The sequence below is a fragment of the Equus caballus genome, chromosome 1 (genome assembly GCF_041296265.1).
Source record: "Equus caballus isolate H_3958 breed thoroughbred chromosome 1, TB-T2T, whole genome shotgun sequence".
In the NCBI taxonomy this organism is placed as follows: Eukaryota; Metazoa; Chordata; class Mammalia; order Perissodactyla; family Equidae; genus Equus; species Equus caballus.
In genome coordinates, this window is record NC_091684.1 from 15,324,126 (window position 1) to 15,336,205 (window position 12,080).

At 45.9% G+C, this 12,080-nt stretch overlaps 1 long non-coding RNA gene across 1 annotated transcript; it reads left to right on the top strand.

The window, feature by feature from the left end:
• The first annotated feature begins 8,229 nt into the window (after positions 1–8,229).
• Positions 8,230–11,748, top strand: LOC138923173 (uncharacterized). The gene is made up of 3 exons (XR_011436415.1): positions 8,230–8,485; positions 9,616–9,739; positions 10,135–11,748. It is a non-coding gene; the product is annotated as an uncharacterized lncRNA (long non-coding RNA).
• The last annotated feature ends 332 nt before the right edge of the window (positions 11,749–12,080 follow it).

A 12,080-nucleotide genomic window follows, 5' to 3' on the forward strand; every position in this document is an offset into this window, starting at 1 on the left:
ATGAAATAAGAAAACCCAATAACCTAGGAAAGCAAATGAGAGAAGTAAACATGCATTTGCTATTTTTAACAGTGGACGTTGCTAATTTTAAAAAGTGCCATTTAATGATTGAAATGCTATTCATATTTTAAGAAGTTTCTTTTTTAAGAAAGAGTGAAGGCTGTCAGCTAATTTTTTTTTTTAATGAATAGCCTTTTCCTTTAAAGAAAAAAATATTTTATTGTCTGCTCCCTTTTATTTTTTGGAATGAGTGTGAAAATTAAGATGTTTAATTTTATTTTTGGTGACTTTAAATTTTTTTAAGTAATTTTCCCTGTATTCTTTTAGGAGAGAATAAACGTTTTGCTTCGGCACAAGACAAATTACACGTGGAGTAAACCAAGGACTCAACTCTGTTTTCATGACTGGTTTTTTGAACAATAATCCATAGAGGCGGGAGAGGAAGGGATTCATGCAGCAAATGAAACAAAGTCCCTGATGTCTATTTCTATTCTGATAGCACCTCCTGGAATATCGGCAACATTTTAAGTTCCAGCCTAAGCCATGAATTCCTTCAGAACAAATCAAATGTCTTTAAAGAATATTTCTGTTTGAAAAGGAATTAAGCCCTCCTGAAAGAATTTTAAAGGTTGTGATATTCACAGTCTGATAAAGCAGTACCTTTAATGAAATTCTAATTAGCAATTTCATGCACTTTGCTATTAGTCATATCAGATTAGTGCACATTTTCACAGCCTTCCTCTAATTAAGTGCACTTATTCCAAGTTTCAAACACTTTCCTTATAAGATGAAAACTGTGCTGAAATGTTATTTAGTAAACAGAGGAAGTGTGAAAGTGTAGGTGTGCGTTTGTACAGGGGCAGACATTTTTAACTGTCTACAAATTTTTTTATATTTAAGTTGGTGAACTCAGGTTTTCATCCCTGCTTTCTTGTATTCTCAGTGTTTGCCTGGTATTTCTAGAGGATGTATTCAAATCCTTAGCCCAAGTGCACATCATGTGTATTTCTGCTTAAAACATATTTTCTGTATGTGTATAAATGTAGCAGGATTTTTTCTTAAAACATCTTTTCTGTGTGTATATTATGTCTATGTTTGTGCATGTGTATATATATATTGAGAGAAAGAGAAACTATACAATATACAATAGTTAGTTTTTAAAATCTCTGAAAAGCAATGAACAAGCATTTGTCCATATAACATCCTCACCCCTGTCACCTTTTGTAGGCACCTTCTTTCCCTGAAAACAGCAATAAAATTTCATTCGACCTTCTAAATTTCATTCTCAAGCCCCAGCAAGGAGCGGGCAGGTAGCTTCGTGAGCGGATCCATGGGACACAGGACGTCTTCCTTCGTTTCAGACTCGGCTTCCCCGCGGCCAGAGCCCAGCAGTCAAGCCAGTCATTTCCAGGCGAAGCAGGACCTACCCTGGGGGCTCACACCCTACAAATCCCTGAATCCTCCATCATCCCTCCTCCCAGCCTCCTAGTGGGCCGCTCCAATTTAGGAGGATTGTATTGTCTGGAAATCAACCTGATCTTATCTGTAGCCTTTTGTCAAGAGGAAATTTTTGTTGCCTGTTTTGCTCAGAGGTTGAAACTTGTAGTATATTAACTAATTGCTTGCATCACTAACACGTGTTCTCTTGTTGGTGTCATTCATTTATACTGTAACATTTTTGACATTTTTAGATTGTCTCTTGGGACTCCTGGGCCTCTTAGCAGTTCCCTCTATGAAGAGTGTTTGCCTAATGATTACTGACTGACATCTCAATAACGAGCAGTAGGAGTTGGGTGCATCTATTGAAGAGTTCGGGGGGGGGGGGGCGGTGTATGTGTGTGTGTGTTTTAATTCATGGTCCACTTTGTCAAGTCATGTGTGAGCCATAATTTAAGCTAATAATTACCAGACATGAATTCAATGAAACATTGGTGTCTACACTTAAAAAAAAACATAGTCCTGAATTTTAATGCATTCAGAAAACGTTTGCCTAGGGCCAGGCTGGGTCCAACACGCATATGGAAGCACTTTAAAAGTGATAAATGATTTGGAATCTACCCTGTCTACTGGTGTGCTTCTCAGGAAAGAAAATTAGAGCTAACAGGTGTTAGATAGGGAGTGCTGGGGCATTTTAATAGAATTGTCAAAATCTTGGTACCAGATGTTGACATTAATGCACACAACTCGGAACGTAATGCCGGGCCGCCATTTAAATGATTATTTGTTTAAATTTCAAGTCGCCCGCAGGAAATCCTTACTCTCCTCAGCACCTTTCTCTACACACCATCTCCTTGCTCTTTCCCCTACGATTTGCATCAAAGTGCAGTGGCTGCTCTGCTCACATATGCATGCCTTAAATAATCCATGCCTGTCAAATTTCATTTTTTCTTTTCAGATCATACTCATCACATCCCCATCCTCGCTAGCCTTGAAGTCCGCCTCAGTGTATTCGTATATGAGAAAAAATGATTTAAATACAGCCAGTTACAGGATAATTAATCTTTGAACTACTCGGTAACTTCAAATGTATATACCAAGTAATCTGCATGAACTTGTAATTACTATGTATTTATACGATATTTTCCATGTAATCACCAAGTCCTTACATGGGTATGTGAGCCTTGTAAATTATGCCGATAGCAGGAAACTAATCTCGCCCACGCCACGTGCAAAAAGCCGGTTCAGGAGCCGCTGGTCTCCACCGCAGTCAGTTAATCGAAGGATCCACAAAGAGTCTATCCTTTAAAGGACACTAGAACGTTAGCCTGCAATAAAGTCCCAACTTTAAGAAATACCAGGGGATTGAGAGATGGGTGAGGTGGGCAGAGAGAGGCTTTCTCATCCAGCTTTCCTACAAGGACTGTGATTGGTTTGGGCCGTTTATTGCTGCTGGAGTTGAAAGGCAATTGGGGAAAAAAATCTCTAGGCGAAATCTGCCAGCAGACCCACAAGCAGCATTCTGCTGAGGCTGGGGGAAGGTCCTGAAATAAATTCCAATGTGAGTTTCAAGAGCGAACCCTGAGGCGGATTTGGTTTGTCATCTTTTTGAAGCCAATTAAAGCAGAGGCAAACTCTCCAGTTTTTCCAAACCGAGCATCTTGTCCCAACTCTCCAAAAGTAACCACCATCACAAACAAACTGTGTGTGTGTGTGTGTGTGTACACGTGTGCACTAGTTTAATGTTTTCAAAAGCCATATTTGTTCAAAAGCAACCATCCAAATAGAAAGGACCCTTCTCCATCCTTGGCAGGTCCTCTCCTTCCCCCTTGACTTGACAAGAAAGGAGGAGGGAACATACAGAGCTGTGGGCTTTGGGGGAGCTACAAGTGGCCACTCAGAACAGAGCAAGGGGACAGGGCAAATCTACCCTGGATTCTGGACATCTGCAGAGTCACAGGCTTTCCTCTTTTCTCAGCCCTGGTTAGAAATAGGAAGAAACCAGGGACAACCCTGGAGGCTCTACCAAGGCCCGCTGCCCCGTGGCTCGCACCCGGAACCTCCCCTGGCTCCCACAAGGCTCCAGGACAATGTCCCCAACCCACTCAGACCTGACGGCTGTGTGGCTTAGCATCCACAAAGCCCTCTTTCTTCAGGGGCTCACCCGTCTAGAACTGCACTGTCCAGTAAGATAACCACTAGCCACAAGTGGCTATGCAACCAATTAAATTTAAAGATTCAGTTTCTTGTTTGCACTAGCCACATTTCACGTGCTCAATATATGGCTAGTGGCCACCCTTTTGGACAGTGCAGATATAGAACGTATTCAAGACTGTTGGTCTGGAACCCTACATAATTCTCTGCTCTCTGTCCTGATGTCTCCCTGCCCAGAGACGCTGGCATATTGGTCTAGGGAATCGAAAGATAAAACCAGAGAGGTTTTCCTGGACTCATGAAGACGCTGCCTTGTCTCAATAAGCCCTCCCCTCGCTGCACCTGGCCTTTCGTGCAGGGCCAAGGTCAGACCCTGGGCTCAGTGTGTTACCCAGAGCTCAGTGTGCCCTCACTGGGATTCCTGTTGGGGAAAAAAAGCCCCAGCCCCCACAGAGCCCTGGGAGACATCTGAGGTCATGGAGGCCTTGAGTGGCTAGCGGTCAGTTCTGCTGGCCAAATGGTGTTTGCATCGTGGAGGCGCCAGCCTTTGCTAGTACAAACCTGGGACGCCGCTCTGCCTTCCAGGGTAAGAAATTTCAGGGTCATTTGCTAGGGAGAAATTCTGGTTGTTCATTATTATTCATTATCTTTCAACATATTTGCCATTTGATTGATAGCATGTACTACTCATTATTGCAGCTGTTCTTCCAGGGCCTGCCATATGGCAGGCCAAATGCCTCTTTATTCTCACAGCAACCCTGGGAGGTAGAAACTGTGATCCCATTTTACAGATGGTAAGACTAAGGCTAAGATGGACTCACTGACCCCCCTCCCCCCACCAAAGCCACATGGCTAGTCAGCAGTGGATCAGGATCCAAACCTCACCCCATTCGCCATTCCACACACACAGGCCTAGTCTTCAGCCCCGTATGAGCTGTCTCTGCTCCCAACAGGCAGCCAGGAAGCTAAGTAGAGTGCTTACCTTCCAAATCCTCAGCCATGCTCATTCTCAGCATGCAACTGCCTTATCTGCTTCCCTCCCCTAACGGTTGGTTGGTGAGCCCGCCCAGTCCGCGGTGGTTTGTAAAATGGCCCAATTTCCCACCCCATGTGCGTGCCCCCTTTGCAGTGGGGTTTTGCAGCTCCCTCCCTCAAGAGCTGGGATGTGTTTAACAGAGTGTATTTCTAAATCCAGGTTGGCCTTCTGACTTGCTTTAGCTGGTAAAATGTGGCAGAAACAACAAGATATCAATTCCGAGAGCGTGTCTTAAGAGGCATGCATCCTTTTGTCCTCTCTCTCTCTTAGAATCCTGACACCACCCCCAAATGGGCCCAGGCCAGCCTGCTGGATGATGAAGGTAAATGGCCAGTTGTCCCCACTTCCCAGCTAAGAGCCAGCCAACCTCTGGAAGCAAAGCTGCCTCACTGACCTGCAGATGACCCTAGAGGCATGAGGAAGCACCCTCAGGAAAGAAGAAGTGCCCAGATGAGCCCAGCCAAGCTCACCTACCCACAGAGTCATAAAGAGATGGTGGTCGGCTAAGCCACTCTGTCTGGGGGCGGTTTGTTTCGCAGTGGGCACTAAATACAAGACAGCTCCCAAGCCAGATATTTTTTATTATCTAAGGCATGCTCATGTTGCACCCTCTGCTTCTTTCATTGGCTGGTTATCTTTAGGGCTATGCAAGAAACTCATCAACCTGGCAAGATTCCATAAGGCTCCTCCTGTCACCAGTCCCTGAGCACCAGGAAACCTCTTTGCTCACCAAGCAACTGACAAATGAGAATTTTTATTTTCAAAAGTCTACTTCTGTGGTCATTGGACACGAGATTCATTCCCACTTTTGGTTCTGATTTTGGACCAAACCACAAAACCTCCCACATCCACTGAGATTCTCGCTTTGCTTTGCTTTCCTTTCATAGCCAGGCGTCCACAGGCAAACATTCATCCCTCGCAAATCCATCAGCAGCCGGCAGGGCTGAATGCAACGCTCCCAACTCGTTTCCAGTTTTCCCATTGGATCCATTGATTCCAGGCCTTCCCACAGTGGAACTCACTTTGGAAATCCTGTTAAGGCCTCATGTCTGGAACAGCGCTGTGGAGCCCATAACACATTCCATGCAGCTGGACGTGAGATGCTAGAAGCTGGGTTGTGGCCAAACTGAGCTGTTCCAGCAACCTCCACAGAGCCTCAGTGAAATGTCCCGTCATTCATGCTTTGGGTTTCATGGCTTTCCTCTACAGAGGTGAGTTCCTGGGATTTCTAAGCATTTTACACTCTGCATTCATTCAATAAGTAGGTCTTAGCCACCTACTGTGTACAAGCAAGACTCGGAGGGGCAAAGTGAGGACGGAAAAGAGGCCTCCGCTTGGAAAGAGCTCACTGATGGACAGGTGTGAAAATGAGGAAAGATGGTGAAGAGCAGAATAAAATGAGTGTCCAGCAGAGAATAAAAAAAACAGAGCTGACATTTATGGACACTCAGCATTTGCCAAACACTCTTCCAATAATTATTCTAACTGCTTTAATTCCTTTAATCCTCTCCCCAATCCTACTATGAAGACACTATTACCTGCCCCATTTTAGAGATGGGAAAACTGAGGCACAGAGAGGTTAAATAGTACAGGCAGTCCCCCACTACGTTCCTGAAAATATACATGAGTATTAAATGCATGGAAGTTGAGTAATAGATTGGTGTGTTAGAAATGGAACTCCAGGGGCCAGCCCCACAGCCTGGTGGTTAAGTTCAGCGTTCTCTGCTTCGGCAGCCGGGGTTCAGTTCCCGGGCACAGACCTACAGCACTCGCCAGCAGCCATGCTGTGGCGGTGACCCCCATACAAAATAGGGGAAGATTGGCACAGATGTTAGCTCAGGGCTAATCTTCCTCAGCCAAAAAAAAAAAAAGGTAGTAAAAAAAAAAAGAAATGGAACTCCATTTCAATGATGTAAAACATAGAAAATACCTAACACAAATGTTCCATAATGTACACCTGATTATTTAAATATCAAAAATTATTAAGGGAGGCCAGCCCAGCGGTACAGTGGTTGAGTTCCTGTGCTCCGCTTCAGCAGCCTTGGGGTTCACAGGTTCAGATGCCAGGCATGGACCTGCACACTGCTCATCAGGCCATGCTGTGGTGGTGTCCCATATACAAAATGGAGGAAGATCAGCACAGATGTTAGCTCAGGGCCAATCTTCCTCACCAAAATATATATATAAAATAATTAGTAAGGGGCTGGCTGCCTGGTCTAGTGGTTAAAGTTCTGCACACTCCTCTTCGGTGGCCCAGGTTCATGGGTTTGGATCCCAGGCATGGATCTACACCATTCATCAGCCATGTTGTGGTGGCAACCCACGTACAAAATAGAGAAAGATTGGCACAGATGTTAGCTCAGGGCTAATCTTCCTCAAGCGAAAAAGAAGAGGAAGATTAGTAGAGGATGTTAGCTCAGGGAAAATCTTCCTCAGCAAAAAAAGGTTTTTTAAAAGCCTATTAAAAATTATGAATATATCAAAATGATTAAAACCCTAAAACATTAATTAAATATAAATATAAACAAAAGTATTGCTAAAGTAACTTCTTACACCATATCTCTGACCTCCTGGCTGACCTGAAGTGGTGTTTATAAAGCAAAAGAAGCCAGTTTTCATCTAGGTCAGAGCATTTGCTGAGCAGGCCTTGCTGCAGAGCCAGAGAGCCCAGCTCAGCCCTAGACATGCTCCTGAGCTGAGAGGCTCTGTACCAGGTGAGGCAAGTGGAGCCTGGGAGCTGGAGGAGCCGAATTTGGCCCAGGGTTTCTCCTCTTGTAGCTGGGTGTCCTTGGGCTAATCACTTAACCTCTCTGAGTCTCAGTTCCTTAGTTTAACACGGAACTATGGGTAAGAACTTTCCAGGCCTCTTGGGCTTTTTGTAAGGGTCAATCCGAAAACATTGTGAATGAGTTGTAAGAACTGTTAAGCACACAGGCTCCAAGTCAGGCTTCTCAAAATGTGGCCCATGGACCTGTAGCATCAGCATCCCTCGGGAGCTAGTTAGATGCCAGTTCTCAGGCCCCACCCTCACCGATTCAGAATGTCTGAAGACAGGGCCCGGGACTGCCCTCTGGTAGAGGATCCCTTATGAGTGGGCAGTTTGAGAACTATGACCTTAAGTGACGCCAATTCCCCAGGAGAGTCCTAGGTCACAGCTGTGGTCCCGGGAGAATTATGGAGAGTGCCCCTTTCATTTTCAAAAGTATCTCAGGATGGATCATAAATTGTATGGTCCCTACAAACGGCTCCCATGAGCCTAGCAGCCTTCCTGAGAGATGGGGATCACATTATCACCATGGAGACTGGGCTAGGAAAAGGGAAGAGGGGAAGGAAGGAAGACAAGTGGGCAGGCTTTCTTTAGAAGCTGGCTTTGGGCAATTAGAAACAACTAGAATTAGAGATCGTGGGCATTGACCCCAAGACCCCGGAGACCTGGAGGATCCTGGCTGTTGGGGCCCTCTCGATGTCAACAATCACGCCATCATCTGGCCATGCTGGAGGTCACTCACTGGTCCCTTGGCTTTCCAAGAGCCTGGGTGTGGCTTCAGAGTTCTCCTACACACAGCACTCCAGGCAGCTATTACTTATTTCAGGCCTGAGTGCATCCGTCTCCCTTCATCCTAGAGATGAGCACACTGAGGCCCAGACGATGACTCCCCCAGGGCAAACGGGCAGTTCCCAGAGCTGGGAGTGCCTCACGCAGCTAATTCTTCCTGGCCCTTTGCAACCACATGCTACCTGAAAGTGAATTGTCTCGTGTGGCTGGGCCTGCTGAGAAGAAAGGAGAGAAGCGTTGCAACTTTTGGTGAAGCAAGCCTGAGCCATCTCGGGGAAGTACCTCAACTTTAACCTGACCAGGTAGAGATCACCTATTTCTCAGATGAACAAATCGAGGGATTAACTGGCCTGCCACGGTGGCTACAGGGAACCTAACCTGAACTTCCTGACACCACTTGGTCCTTGGACATTTGACTCGAAAGGTGGCTTGCCTTCAAACTTAAAGAAACTCACTTGCTGCTGGCCTGAAATTCTTACATTGGGCACTCATTCCTTTGGGTCTGGAGAACAATTTGGTCTTCTAGAGTCTTATCTGCATAGATGAGAAATCTGCAAATGTGGTCATAAGCTGGCAGGGAGCCAAGGATAAGGTTGGCTCGCCAGTTTGGTTATATTTACATGCCTGTCCTTTTTTTTTTTTTTGAGGAAGATTGTCCCTGAGCTAACATCTGTTACCAATCTTGCTCTTTTTGCTTGAGGAAAATTGTCCCTGAGCTAACATCTGTGCCAGTCTTCCTCTATTTTGTATGTGGGATGCTACCACAGCATGGCTGACGAATGTTATGTAGGTCTGTGCCAGGGATCCGAACCTTCAAACCCCTGGCCACTAAAGCGGAACACGCGAACCTAACCACTACGCCACCGGGCTGGCCCCTGCATGCCTGTCCTTTTACTATTTCCTCAAAATTTTACTTTAAGTTGATTTGCTTTTTTCTTAACAAGTTCAATACATGTATTTTAAAAGAACACATCACATTGCTATTGGAAATGGAAAACCAATTTCACTTGCCATAATTCATTAAAACTAATATATCTTTCAAAATATAAAAAGGTTCCTCAGTGTAGTACCTCCAGTCAGCTCACATGCCACAGCATGACACAGTGCGTGCGCGAAACACCCACACACAGGGAAGCAAGAGGAAGGGAGAGGGGAGGGGAGCGGCGTTCCTGTTTCTGCACTGAAGCCGCCCGGTGCTTTTCAGAAACATCCTGGGGTGGGGGGAGGGCGCCTTGGGCACGGCCTTGGTTGAGCCACTTGTATTCCGAGCCTCAGTTTCTTCGGCTTTAAAATGAGGCTGAGCACGGTCAGTCTCCTCTCAGGATGCGTGAGAGGACGATTAATTGGGATTCTGGCTGTTCATGAGCTTTATACACAGCAACACAGCGCAAAATTGAATGCTCAAAATGGTCGTTCCCGGCTCTCCCCACAGCGTGAGGCGGCCAGTCCCAAGCAGATGGACCTGCGCGCACAAGGGAGGTTACTGTTCAAGGAAACCTTGTAACATGTGTCATGGAAACATGGAAACAGAATACAGAAACTGGGAAAATGCAAATGTGAGTAGACCACCAAGACCAGGGAGAGCCAGGGAGGAGCATGCAGGTCGTAAGGGATCGAGTAGTTGCCCTAGGTTAGCTTCAGATTTAACCTGGAGCTTCCTGGTAACAGAAGTGAAAAGGTAAAAATACTTATAGAGGAGGAAAGCAAAGAAGCATTTCACCCTCTCGGGGGACACAGAGCTCTTCTTAGTCTTGAATTAAAAAGTTAATTTCTCACACAGGGTTTAGGATAGGGACACTAGATGACAGGAAAAACAGTCTCACCCCAGGGCTGTACGTCCTGCCTCCGCAGTCACAGAAGCTCCCAGGGCCGCTTCAGAATCTGACAGTGCATCCTGGCTTCTTTGGGAGTTTTGCTTTCTCTCTGTTTCATTTTGTGACTATCTCTACAGTGTGCACAGTGGGAAGAGTGCTGAACTGTGAGCCCGAGAACCCCAGTTCTGGTCCTGGATTGTGGGACCCCACGCAAGACAGCTAACTCTATCAAAACTTCTCCATCTGGTGGTGCAGCCACTGAAAATCATTTTAGAACTGTAATTGCATCAGAAATGCTCATGGGGCATGTTACAGATATGGCAGGATTTCACCTCTGTTAAGTCGGTCCACTGATGTACAAAAAGGCCAAATGCTGGGTGGTTAGGCACATAGGACCGAGGCTGGAGCCAGTCCGTCTGTCTGGGTTCAAATCTTATCTCCCACCACTACTTATCTGTGTGGCCTCGAGCAAGTCAAAACCTCTCTGTGCCTCTGTTTTCTCATCTGTAAAATGAAGGGACTGCCTGGTATAGTCATTTTGAAGAGTAAATGAATTACTATGTGAAAAGCTCTTGTAAGAGTGCCTGGGACACCGAGCGTTCAGTGAGGGTGTGTATGCACGTGTGTGCGTGTGTGTACCCGCATGTGAGTGTGCGTGTGTGTGGCCACTGAGAAAAGTCCAAAAGGGAAAGCTCCAAAATGTTAAACGTCAGCTGGCGGTGACTTCGGTTTTCTTCTTTATGCTTTTCTTTACTTTTCCGATGATTTTCTTTATTTTCCTTTTCAACTCAGGGGGAAAAATGCTTTGCGTTTGACTTTTATCATCTGCAAGATCAGGATCACAAATCTTGTTTAAGATACCTCCCAGGTCACTGTGAGGTTTAAGGAGACACCGAACTCAGGTTTATCAACTGTGAAGTGCAGTACACAGTTGGGGAATTACCCGTAGAAGCACACTGGAGCCGCCAACCTCCAGCTCTTGGGGCACCGTCCCCCATGGGTGGGTCTTGTGGCTGTGTCTCCCTCACACTCTAGCCCAGGACGTGGGTTATGGGCTGCCTCCCTCACTCAGGGAGTCCTCTCTGAGCCCCTTCCCCAAAAGGGCCCTGGAGAGGGAACATGTTTTCCCCTCAGCCATCACATGTCCACCAGCCCCTCAGGTTTAAAAGTTGGGCAGTCCCTCATCAACCCCTTCATGGTGGAAAGAATACTTCGCTGTGCCCTCCCACCCACGTGTACCCACACCCCTGCTACACCCTAGCCTCTGAATGTTTCCCGTTAAATTCAGAGATTTTAAAAAAAATATGCGGGGCTCTCTTTCTGTGGGTGTTTATCCCGCCACGTGGGGGCTATCTGGAGCCAGCCCCGTTCTCCAGCTCACTAATCCAAATTCATGCCTCGAAATAAAATTTTTAAAAAAACAATAGACCCTTCTGGGCTTTTCCACATTTTCTTTTTGAGTTGTTTTTTTCCCCCCTGAAAGCAAATTTGGCATCTTAAGCAAGATACCACAGTATATTTATGGGAGTTTAATAACTTCTTCCATTAATAACATAGACAAACTAATTTACCCAAACGTGTCTGTTTTAAACTCTGGGAACAAAGGGTGGGAGGATGGAAATCAATCTTTCCTTTGTACTTGAGCCACTGACCCGTTAAAGCTTTGAAGATCATTTCTTTAAGAAATTGTGAGGAGTTATTTAAAACAGCAGCTACCTTCCCATTCCAGCTGCGTAATCAAGCATAATAAATTAGAGTTTAAAAAAAGTTGACTCCGTTTTTTTTTTTTTGTATAACTGAAAATCCTTAATAGCACTTTGACAACTCGGCTCCATGGCAGACACCAGCGAACTTTCCTTCCACTGGAGCTGGTTAAGCCAAGATGAAGTCGCTGCAAGACATTCCATCTTGGAGGCCATTGGGGAAAACCCAGGCTTTACCCTTGACGCAGGGCTCCCTCAAGTTCCCGTCGCCGGCAGGAGTGAGCGTTGCTGTGGGACCCAGCCACTCTGAATGGGGCAGCAATTTCCGGCCTCCGCCCTGAACGCCCACCCCACTGAAGGCCACTCCATGGAGAAGGAGC